Source organism: Tamandua tetradactyla, chromosome 17, assembly GCF_023851605.1.
Source record: "Tamandua tetradactyla isolate mTamTet1 chromosome 17, mTamTet1.pri, whole genome shotgun sequence".
In the NCBI taxonomy this organism is placed as follows: Eukaryota; Metazoa; Chordata; class Mammalia; order Pilosa; family Myrmecophagidae; genus Tamandua; species Tamandua tetradactyla.
Genome location: NC_135343.1, coordinates 58249801 through 58262122, shown reverse-complemented (window position 1 = coordinate 58262122; position 12322 = coordinate 58249801). Strand labels below are relative to the sequence as shown.

The following is a 12322-nucleotide window of genomic DNA, read 5'->3' as shown; positions in this document are numbered from 1 at the left end:
AGTTTCCTTTGCTTATAAGGACTCCAGTCATATTGGATTAAGGCCCACCCTAATTTAGCTTGGCCTCAATTTAACTAATAACATCTTCAAGAATTTATTTAAAAATGGGTTCACATCCACAGGACTGGGGATTTGGATTTGAACATGTATTTGTGGGGGGCATGATTTAATCTATAACACCAGAGGATGGAAGCTCTACCCCCCAGGTATGTTGCTAGAGGATGGAAGCTCTATGGAACTCTACCCTTGGCATATCACCAGAGGGTGGGGGCTCTACTCCAGGTGTGTCAGGTCAAGAATACTGGAGCCATGGCTGCTTCTGCCCATCTCACTAACCATATGGCACAGAGAGTACACAAGGAAAGGCAAACAGAAGACTAGAGGCTGCCGTCTCACTTAGCCCAGAGCAGTGGCTAAGAGAGTTTATCCAAAGGTAGAGGAAGTCCATAAGAAATGATAGCTCCGAAGTTCTCTTCAAAGGAAATGACTTTATTTGAGAGAGAGTATGGGGAAGTTGAGGCCTAAGGGAGCTCTTGAAAATAATAGCTCTTCTTAATTAATAACAACAAGCTAAACCATATGCCAGCCAGTTCACCAGAGAGAGCCAGGGAAAGACATAGCTAAAGAGAGCCCTCCTGGGGTCAGAATCAACCTCAAGACTGATCTCAAAAACTACCCCTGCCCCAGTTTAACTGAACTAGACTGCTGAGCAATTTATTCTCAAAGGCATTGTCAAGAACAATATAGCAATCAGACAGTAATTAGTGGAGCCTAACGGCAGGATGTAATACCAAATGGAACAGTCAATTTAACAGAGACACCAGGGAAAGAGAGAGTCAAAGAAAGCTGTGCTTAAAATCACTGTCATCCCAAGCTGATCATCAAGGCTACATCCTCCAAGGGACCACATTAGTGGTTCATGCTGTGGGGAAAATAGACTTCACTGAAATAGCCTAGCCAAGTTGCAAAACAAATAAACAAGCAACCAAAGAAAAAAGTGAAGTCTTAGAGAAGGGGCAGGAAGTTGGTATCCTGATTTGGTACAAAATATTAACTAAAATGCCTAGTTTCCAACAAAAATTGAGACATATAAAATAAACAGAACATGTGGCTCATACACAGGGTGAAAAACAGACAAAAGAAACTGCCTTGGGGTGAAGTCAGATGTCAGATTTTAAAGACAGACTTCAAAATAGTCACTATAAATTTTCAAAGACCTAAAGACCTAAAGGAAATTATGTTTACAGAAGCAAAGGTATGTATGGAGACAGTATCTTAGATAGAAAATATCAGTAAAGTGATAGAAATTACAAGAAAGAACTCCAAAAAATAAAACAAGATGAAAAGTACACTAACAAAAATGAAAATTTTATTAGATGGACTCAACAGCAGATTTGAAGTGACAGAGAAAGAATCAGTGAATGTGAAAATAGACGGATAGAGGTTATGCAATTCCAAGAACAGAGAGAAAATAGAATGAGGACAAATGAACAGAACTGCAGAAAAATGTGATACAGCTTTAAGATTACATATGCATGGCATATGTAATGGGATTATTAGAAGGAGAGGAGAAAGGGAAAAGAGAAGAAAAATATTTAAATAAATTATTGTTGGAAACTTCTCAAATTTGCTGCAAAATCTTAATCTGCACATGCAAGAAACTCAATGAAGTACAAGTAGGATCAGTATAAAGAGATCCACACCCAGACATATCTTAGTAAAAATTCTGCAGTTCAAAGCCACAGGAAAAATATCTTGAAATGAGCAAGAGAATAACTACTTGTCACATAAAAGGGAACCCAAATAAGATTATCAGCTGATTTGTCAGAGGCAATGGTGGTCAGAAGGCAGTTAAAAGAAAACATTCAAAGTGCTGAGGGGGGGGGGGGGGAAACTGTTACCCAAGAACATTATATCAAGTCAAACGATCTATGAAAAATTAAGATCTTTCCAGATAATCAAACATTGAGATAATTCTTTGCTAGCAGATCAACCTATAAGAACTACTAAAGGAAAATCTTTAGGTTGAAATCAAGTAAAGTGCACCAGTAATGGCATCTATGCAATGATAAAAGATAGTATAAATGCACATTTTCCTTCTTTGATTTACTAATTGTTTAAAAAGGAACTGTATAAAATGATATGTACATAATTGCATTGCTGTACTTATAGAAATGTAATGTATTTGACAATAACAGCATGAAGGAGGTGGAGGAGAGCAGAGTTGTAATTAATCAGAGCAAGGAAATGATACGACATGCTAACTCAAACTCACTTAACAAATGAAGCTAACCAGAAATGATGAAATAAAAATGTAAATAGAACAAACTCTATAAAACATACGCTTGCTTTCTTCTCTTTTCTCATCTTTAATAGATATCTAATTATGTAAAGATATAATAATAACAATTTACTGGTGGTTTTGCAACCTACATAAATGTAATAATGGCACCAAAACGGGTTAGAAGGAATAGAACTTTATAGGAGCAACATTTCTATATCTCACTGAAATTTAGTTAGTATGCCTCTGAAGTAGATTCTGATAAGTTAAAATGTATATTGTAAGCCCTAGAGAAACCACTAAGAAAATAACTAAAAACGTATAGTGGAGAACCATTTAAGAGTTAAAATGCTACACTGGGAAATAGTCACTTATTGTAGAAGAAAGCAGTAAAAGAGTAATACAAGGACAAAAAAAGATATGAGGCATATAGAAAATGTATTAGTCAGGGTTCCCTAAGGAAACAGAACCAATAGGAGATATCAGTAAATGAAAAATTTTATAAAAGTGTCTCACACAACTGTGGGGATGCATGAATTCAAATTCTGTAGGGCAGGCCACAAGATGACAACTCTGATTAAGGTCTTTGATGAATTCCCAAGAAGAGGCTGGCTGGTTGAATAGGAGAGAGATTCTTTCTTCTGACTCCGTCTTTAAAGCCTTCCACTGATTAGATTAAATGTCACTCATTGTGGGAGATGTAATCAGCTGTAGATGCAATCAACATGCTGATGATTTGAGTCTACAAAATGTCCTTGAAGTAATGGTTAGGCCAGTGTTTGCTTGACCAGACAACCAGGCACCATCACCTGGCTAAGATGACACATGAACCTAAGCAGTACAGAAAATAAAATGTAAAGGGCTGGACTATAATAAAAAGTATATAAAAATACTAGTAAATGTAAATGCATTTAACAGTCTAATCAAAAGGCAGAGATTGTCAGAATTTATTAAAAAATACAGCTATATTCTATCTATAGGAGAAATATCTTAGATTGAAAGATACAAATAGGTTGAACGTTAATGGATGGAACAAATTATTTCATGGAAACAGTAGCCATGAGAAAGCTGCAGTAGTTATAATAATAGATGAAAAATATAATTTTAAACAAAAATTAGAGATAAAAAGGGACATTTGTAATAAAAGGATCAATACATCAGGAAGTTAAATTTCCTGGGCTCCTCAAGAATATATCATAAAATGAATTTGGCTTAAACAATGGGAATTTATTAGCTTATGGTTTGAGGCTAAAAGAAAGTCTGAATCATGGTGTCATCAAGGTGATGCTTTCTTCTTGAAGACCAGCATTCTGGAGTTGCATGCTGGTGACCTTTGGCTCCTCAGTCACATGCAAGGCACATGGTGGTGTCTCTTGGTCTCTCCCTTCTCTTCTGAGTTCCATTATGTCCTTCTTCTTACTTCCTGTGGATTTCTCTGTCTGAATTTGACTCTATTTATAAATTATTCCAGTAATAGGATTAAGACCCATCCTTAATCAGTTGAGGTGGGCCATGCCTTAACTGACCTCACCTCATCAAAGGTCCTACTTACAATGGGTTCACAACCAAAGGAATTAATTAGATTTAAGAACATGTATTTCTGAGGTAAAGCTCCAAGCAACCCCAGCCCCTAGTAACAAAATCACAAAATATATGAAACAAAAGCTGAAAGAATAGATAGGAGAAATAGATGATTTAACAATAATAGTCACACTTCAATATCCCCTTTCAATAATGAATAGAACTAGGCAGAAAATCAACAAAGAAACAGAATAGTTGATGACATTATATGCAAACTAGTCCTAAAAGAAATCAATAGAACACTCAACCCCACAATTGCAGAATACACATTCTTCTCAAATGCACCTGGAACATTCTCTAAGATAGTCCATGGACTAGGTTGTAAGACAATCTTTAATAATTTTAAAACAATTAAATTTGTACAAAGTCTGTTCTCTAATCACAATGAAGTGAAATCAGAAATTAATAATCAAAACATTTGGGAAATGCCAGATATATGGAAATGAAACCACACATTACTAAATAACCAATATGTCAAAGAAGAAATCTCATAGGAAACTAGAAAATACTTTGATATGAGTGAAAGTGGAGGCACAACATATCAAAACTTATGGAAGGTGGTTAAACTAAAACTTAGAGGGAATTTTATACTGCTTAAGCACCTATATTGAAAAAACAGAAAGATCTCAAATCAATAATCTAATTTTCTACCTTAATAAAATAGAAAATGGAGAGCAAGCTAAAGCCAATGCAAGTAGCAGCAAGAAAATAATAAAAATTAAAGTGGAAAGAAATGAAATAGAGAATAGAAAAACAGTAAAGAAAATCAATGAAACCAAAAGTCTGTTCTTCAAAAAAGATTTAAAAAAAGCACCTAAATATTTTGTTAGTCTAAGAAAAAAGAGAGAAAGCTCCAATTACTGAAATTAGAAATGAAAGAGGTGAAATTAGTACTACCCTTTCAGAAATAAAAATAATCATAAGGAGATACTATGATCAACTATATGCCAAAGCATTAAATATTCAGATGAAATGAACAAATTTCCAGAAAGACACTGACTACCTAAACTGACTCAAGAAGAAGCAAAAAATTGGGGTAGATCCATAACAAGTAAAGAGATTTAAGTAGTAATCAAAAAAAAACTTCTCACAAAGAAAAGCCTGTGAGCAGGTGGCTGTACTGGTGAATTTTAGAAATATTTAAAGAATAACTAATACCAATTCTTCACAAATTCTTCCATAAAATAGAAGAGGGAACACATCATGACTCATTCCATGAGGCTAGTATTAGCTTAATATCAAAACCGGACAAAGACCTCAGAGAAAAAGAAAACTACAGAACAATATATCTGATTTATATAGATGCAAAAATCCTCACTCAAATACTAGCTTATCGAACCCAGCAGTAGATAAAAGGGTTATATGTTGTGACCAAGTGGGCTTCATCCCAGGAATACAATGATGCTTTCATATCTAAAAGTCAATTAACATAACACACTATACAATGGAGTCAAGGATAATGGCCATTTGATCATTTTAGCAGTCATAAAAAGAGCACCTGAAAACAATCAACATCCTTTCATGCTAAAAAAAAAAGGCACTCAGTAAACTAGGAATACAATTGAAGCTCCCTTAACCTGATAAAGGGCATCTACAAAAAATCCACAGCTAACATCACCCTTATTGATGAAAGCCTGAATGATTTCTTCCTAAGATCAATAACAGGACAAAGATATCTGCTTTCACCACTTCTATTCCATATTATGCTGTAAACTCTAGCCAGCGCAATTAGACTAGAAAAAGAAATAAAAGCCATCCAGATTGGAAAGGGAGAAGTAAAACTATCTCTATTTGCAAATGACATGATCTTATATATTAAAAAAACAAGGGATACCCTAAAAAACCAATTAGAGCTAGTGAATGATTTCAGCCATATGACAGGATGCAAGATCAATATATAGAAATCGATTGTATTTGTATATGCTAACAATGAACAATCTGCACGTGAAGTTAAGGAAACTTCTGTTTACAAAAACTAAAAAATAAAATAAGAATAAATTTAACAAAAGAAGTGCAAGACTTGTTCTCTGAAAACTACAAAAAAATCATTTAAAAATTGAAGACTGGGCATTGTGACGGTGGCTCAGCGGTGGAGTTCTCACCTGCCATGCCAGAGAACCGGGTTCGATTCTTGGTGCCTGCCAATGTAAAAAAAAAAAAAAAGAAAAAAGATTAAAGAAGACTTAAATAAATGACAAATTTTGTTATATATTTGTTACCATAATAAAAAAGTAGTTTTAAAAAAGGAATAAATTGCTGATAACACATGACAACATGGATAAACCTTGAAAACACGCTAATTCAAAGAAGCTAGTCTGTGGCCCCATATATTTTAGGATTCACTTATATGAAATGTCCAGAATAGACAACCTATAGACACAAAGAGTAGATGAGAGCCTGGGCACTGGGAGATTGGATGACAATTGCTCAAGGGTGCAGGGGTTGTTTTGGGGGTAATGAAAATGTTTCAAAATTAAGTGTAGTGATGCATGTACAATTCTTTAATATACTAAAAGTCATTGAATTACAAACGTTAAATGTTTAGATTTTATTGTATGTGCATTGGATCTCAATAAAGCTATTAAAACATAGGAGGACACTAAAAATTCTATATTAAAATTTTTGGATTTCTAGACAAATGACTATTTTCTAAAAACAAAAATGACTAAAACTGGTCTAAGAAGAAGTAGAAAATTTTGAATAGAGAGCTCAATAATCATTGATGAAAAGTTTGAAGTTGTAGGGAGAGATTTGTCCCTGAAAAAAGGCATCAAATTGAGAGTGTTTTACAGGTATACTAGGTCAACAATTCAAGTAACTGATTAATACCCACATTCTAAATCCTAGAAATTGACGAATCCACTATCCACCTCAACTGATGGTAACAAAACAGCACAAGAAATAAATTTGTAGGTCAATTTCCCTTAGGAACACAGATGCAAAAATGCATTGAATTTTGAATGCTATTGTTTATCAGGTATTATTCTAGGTACTAAGGATATACTTGCAAATAAGACAAAGTTCTGCCATCATGGAGCTTACATTTCAGTAAATGAAAAATACTAAAACAGATAAATAGAAAGCAAATCAAATTTGACAATACTAAAAGAGTAATGAATCCTGATCAAATATTACCACTCCTAAAAATTACCTACAGTGTGGAATGCTCACTCAGCACCAAGCACTGTTCTCAGTGTCTCATGGGTGTTAATTCGTTGAACCTTTGCAACTTTTGATTTATTTCACCTTTTAAGGAAGTAGAATTTGTGATGTGAATGGTATGCCTCTTTTCCCAGAGTAAGCTCAGATTATAAAAGGCCGGCGGGTAAAGCAATGGCTTCTGTTTGAAATAAACTTTCACAGTTTGGCAAAAGGGATTGAGCAGACACTGGAATTTTTTAGAAAGCTGAATCTTCATTCAAGAAACCCGGTTTTAGACACACGAAGACTTGTCTTTAAAAAGAGATTAGAGGGCTGCAGTTTATACAAACTTCTTATATTTGTTGAATCAGAAATGGTGTTTAGCATTTTCAGGGTTTCACAAAATATTGCCTGTTTTTAAACAATAATTTAGAAATACTTCCTTAAATAATGAAACTCTAATTGGCAAAATTATGATATAAAAATAACATGTATTTTCGTGTCTTATTTAAACGGTTATGTATTTTCAGTCTTAAAGTCAGTATAAGAATAATTCGTGAGTATGTGTGAAGCTAAAAATATGGGAACTAAGTTATTTTTAAACAATAATAATTTTTTTCCTCTTAGTACTCATAAGCTTAAAAATAAAAATTTAGCTTTGGGCTGGTAGTGACAGAGAGCAGGCCAAGCAAAGGCTGGGAGGCCTGCACAGCACGAAGTAATGGTTCTAAACCCTGTCTTAAGCAAAGGTTGTGGTTCAGAAACATGGGGATCCAATCAACCACCCCTTTTTTCCTTTGGTAAGATAATATTGATGATTTATCATTTTTCAATTTTTTAAAAAAAGTTGGTATTTGTGTCCAATAAGTTTATTATATAAATATTAGCAATGAGGAAATTTTATATTTTACTTTGATTTTAAAGAAAACATTATTTGTGCATTTTTTCAGTAGTGATATATGCAGTTTCTATAGAATATAAAACTGGGAATTTGAAAAAGGGCATATTCGATTCCATATGAGAACGCAAATTCCTGACTTTAAATACTAAAATGCATGTCAAATATTGTGAAACAAGATTTCAGTTGGAGTGTGTTAACCTTACTGAAATACTGGTTTCTTTTGAGTCAGTACTAGTGATACTCAGATAATCTGAAAATTATATGAGTCTAAAAACAATTTCTCCTTGAACTTCCTGGAGAAATTTAAAGGTACAATGTGTGGCATATTTTTCTGATATAATAATGTCATGTATTTATTTACATTTTACCTTGATTGCTTTCTCCAACATTATTAGTAAGCTCTTGAAAGTTTGAATTTGTATAGCATTAGGTAATGGATGTTTGTATTTATCCAATACCTCTGAGAAACTGGAGTTCTACAAGGGGTGCTATGAACATTTTCCCATCATTTCATAGGGGTGATAGCAGTGCAAGCTTCAAAAATTCCTCCAGTATTTGATATTACTACTTAGAAAAGGATAGTAACTAAAACGTGCCATCTCCTAAAAACAACTTAGAATCGGCAGCTGTCAGAAAGTCAATTTTCTCAAATGGAAAATGGAAACAATTGAATCAGATTTTCTGTTAGACAAATATTTATATTACCCTGCAGATTGAGGAATTATGAGTGATTCTAGAATAATGTAACCTGACTCTACATCCAGATGTTTTCTGAGGATAGAAGCACTGCATAAAATTATTTAACTTTATTTAGTCATTCCGTTGTTCATATTAATATTAGTATTGCTATTTTGCAACTTATGAAATATCAGATAAAGCAAAATAATCATGCTTACTTGTTAGAAATCAAGATTTTTTATGCTAAGAGAGAAGGAGGTACAATTTAGAATTAAATAATTAGGTAGGAACCATTTAAGGTTAATGACTAAATTGGAAATATTAATATGAACTCCTATCAACTCAAATAATTTACCCTGTTTAGCTCTGCCTCCTGAAATGTGCAGCAAATAGTGGCAGTCAAGATGTACTGCACCTTGTGTGCTGCTGTAGTTCTTTGATGTCTAAGTGCCCAGGCTTCTAAGATTAGGTTTTCACTGAAAGTGACCAAAGCTCCCAGGTAGGATACCTGCTTCCATATCTTAGTGACGAAGCATGTGGTGAACCTGACACCAGAGAAGCTTTCAGTGCTTAATGGGCTCTCAAATGGACATGGGAATCAGATGAGAGTTTCTCCACTGACCACATTTACGGTGATTTGAATATCAAGAGGAGAATGATGTCATCAACTGAAATACATTTTATCTAAAAGTCATGAGTCCATACTGATCTACAGAAAAGAGGAAAGTTAGATAATCCAGTAAACTAGCTCGGTAGAAGAGAATGTGTTTGGGTTGGTCTTGTAACTCATTCATGCTGGTATTATTGACTCACTTATTTAATCATTGACAAAATACAGAAATTAGAGTTAAATATATGAAAGGGATGACATTGTTTGACTCAAGGGATATGCTGGTAGAGAAACCCTATAAATTATGATTGTAAATTAGACAAAGCCACTGAGATATCAAAATTCAATGAATTATGCAGCATTTGAAATAGTCTTAAGGTTTTTATGATTCTGGCAAAAGAAAGAACTCAAGTCTACAAAGTTCAAAGGTGATTTCCAGTTGTCTTTACAAAGACATTCACATGTCTGAAGTATCCAAAACTTGATCAAATGATCATAGTAGGTGGGAATTGCAGATTTCTGAGTATAGAGGAAAGAACTAAGTAGAGCATACATAGTCTCAGTCTAAGAATATGGGTCATGTAATCCATGAGATGAATGTTTTTGCTCTTTCATTTAAAATTTCATGATATGCCGTCTATGAAATCCCATTCCTTGAATCTTTACAGGGCTAGCTACAAGATTTTACTCAGCTCTGTGCCCATTATTTTGCTCATCAACATGCTGGAAAATAAGTCAAATTACTTGGATGATCTAATAGTTTTCTTTTTTGGAGAGAAGAAGAATTTCTTTGAAATACTCTTAACTCCAGTTATCATAGTCTACCAAAATCCCCAGTGGTAAGTAATCTCAATTGACTGGGATGGTTTCAGTGTTCTTCGATGGATGGCATCGTTTAACACCCAGAAGATTTAGAATTAAATAAAGGATTTAAAGGAACCCAAACCTTAATGTTCATTTATTTATGTTAAGAATGAGTCTGTGGACATTTGGCGTTTATTGAAATTGTAATGTGTTCCCACATATTGTTGGTTCCAGAAGATGGCTACTTCTTAACTATCATTTGAAATGTATAATTGAAAAATTGATTTTGGCTTGTAACTTCAAGTTGAAATATTTCTAAGCTCATGCTTAGAAACAAAACATATAAGGGAACTTTAGCTTGACTCTATTTACACATTTAACTTATTAGATTTATGATATTAGCTACCAGAAAAGTTTGCTTGTCATCACAATATTGACGATGATGATGATTAATTTTGAAGCTTTTCGTCAGTGGTGCAGCTTTGGAACCAACTTGATATCAAATGGCCTTTGAGTACTACAATGATGAGGCCTCCCAAAATGCCCTATCCAATCCCACAAAGTCCCCAGCATGCTTGCCTTGGAGGGATAGCCATGACGATTTGCTACAGCTGAGGGCCAGCTCTCTCTTCCTAGGCTCAGTGAGGAGGATCTCAGCCGGACTCCCCATTGGCTTTGTGGAGGTAAGCACTGCTTTCTTCTATCTAGGGAGCAGTTTATGGATTATGAAGGACTGAGTCTCATAATAGTGGGGGAAGCCTATTCTAACTATTCCCTTCCCCAATCATTTGAGGTTGTTCTCCCAGGAACTGTAGGTCCTTAACTATAGTCCTAACTATTATAATTCATCTGTGATAGAGAGGTCAATGTTTCCAAAGGAGTCTTTAATCTGTCTTCCACTCCTTTCCAACACTTTCCCCATCACGCTTCGTTCCAGATTTTGTCAAAGGGTTCAATTTCTGGAAAATCTACAGTGCATGACAAATGATCCTAGAACACTATTCTTTCATGTCAGAATATTCTTGGTGGACACGGTGACCTGACACTTCAATACTTCTTACCAGGTTTGCTAATACCAGTATTTCCCCTGACTTGTTAAGATCCATTCAGTCCTCTCTTGAAAGCCCAACCACACCCAGAACTTCAGAACTGAAGGTAATGCAAGAAACAAAAAGGCATTTTCAAGGGTGACCCCTGATCAATACCAGGTTCTTATCAGATAATCTTGTTTCTCAGGCTTGTGTGATCTTCTCTGCTTTAGCAGGATCCTCATTTTCTCTACATTCTCATCTCACAGAACAACTCAGATTCTGGAGGAACTAGGGCCCTTCAATGAGCATCTCCATTTTTATGGAGGGATAAAGGAGAGAATTATTAATCCTTATCTCCTAGGGCCAGACATGCTCAAAGCACTGTTCATGAATAATTTAAATACTTCCCACAAACCTGGAGTGGTGATACTGACTCTGTTTTTCAAGTGTGGAAAGTGACATTGAGTGAGTTCAGCCTTCTGCCCAAGGTTACATAGATAAGGAAACCAAGACTGGAATCCAGTTATTATAATTACAGGACCCATGAGTTTCTGGTGCCATAAAGCAGATTGCATGAGAAATAAAATTAAGGGGTCAGTAATGGAGCAAGACCTAAGAACAAAAATCCAGGAGAAAACAAAGGGCAGCTGAGAAGACTCAGCTGGTGTTTTCTGTTCTTCTGAATCTATTCCTTAATTTCCTCATCTCCCTAGTCCAGTTGCTTATAGGCCCAAGAAGAGCTTTAGTATTTTCTCAGTCACTAATGCAAGGATAGCAATTACTTTCTATCTGGACTGGAGCCTTTGATAGTCATCTCAATAATTCTACAAAATAGATACTATCATACTCATCTTTTAGAAAATGAAATAGAAGGTTGGAAAGGTTAAATAATTTCTCTGTAGTCTCTACTCTATCCTTGTATAGTAATTGGCATATTTGAAGTTTCTGCTTTCAGAGGACAGACAGCTTATGGCAACTACAACTCACGTTGTCTAGTCATGCAAACAGTGTGTAATTAGAATAGAGGGGGAGAAAGGAATTTGATAAAATAAAGAACGCCTAAATTCTGTATTCTGTTTAGTGGGACAGGTGCACTAATGATGGGTTTGGATGGTACATTATGTGAAAACTAGTATTCCTTCTTCTAATTGCACACTCCCCATTTCTGTACTGTTACTTTTACAAACTGATAAATCAGTTCATAGATTGATGCTTGTCTGCAAATGATACTTTCAGTAGTGCTGCTGTATAGTGTAAAGTTTTGCTTGTGGAAGAGAGAAGCCAACATCTGTACA

The 12322-nt window shown here is 34.8% G+C and overlaps 1 long non-coding RNA gene across 2 annotated transcripts in view; it reads left to right on the top strand.

Annotated features, from left to right (window-relative positions):
• The window catches only part of LOC143661257 (uncharacterized), a 313222-nt gene extending 302219 nt beyond the window's left edge, over window positions 1–11003 (top strand). For both annotated transcript variants that reach the window (XR_013164467.1, XR_013164466.1), the window contains one exon: window positions 9861–11003. This is a non-coding gene — a long non-coding RNA (uncharacterized LOC143661257). The remainder of the gene's footprint in view (window positions 1–9860) is intronic.
• Window positions 11004–12322: the final 1319 nt, after the last annotated feature.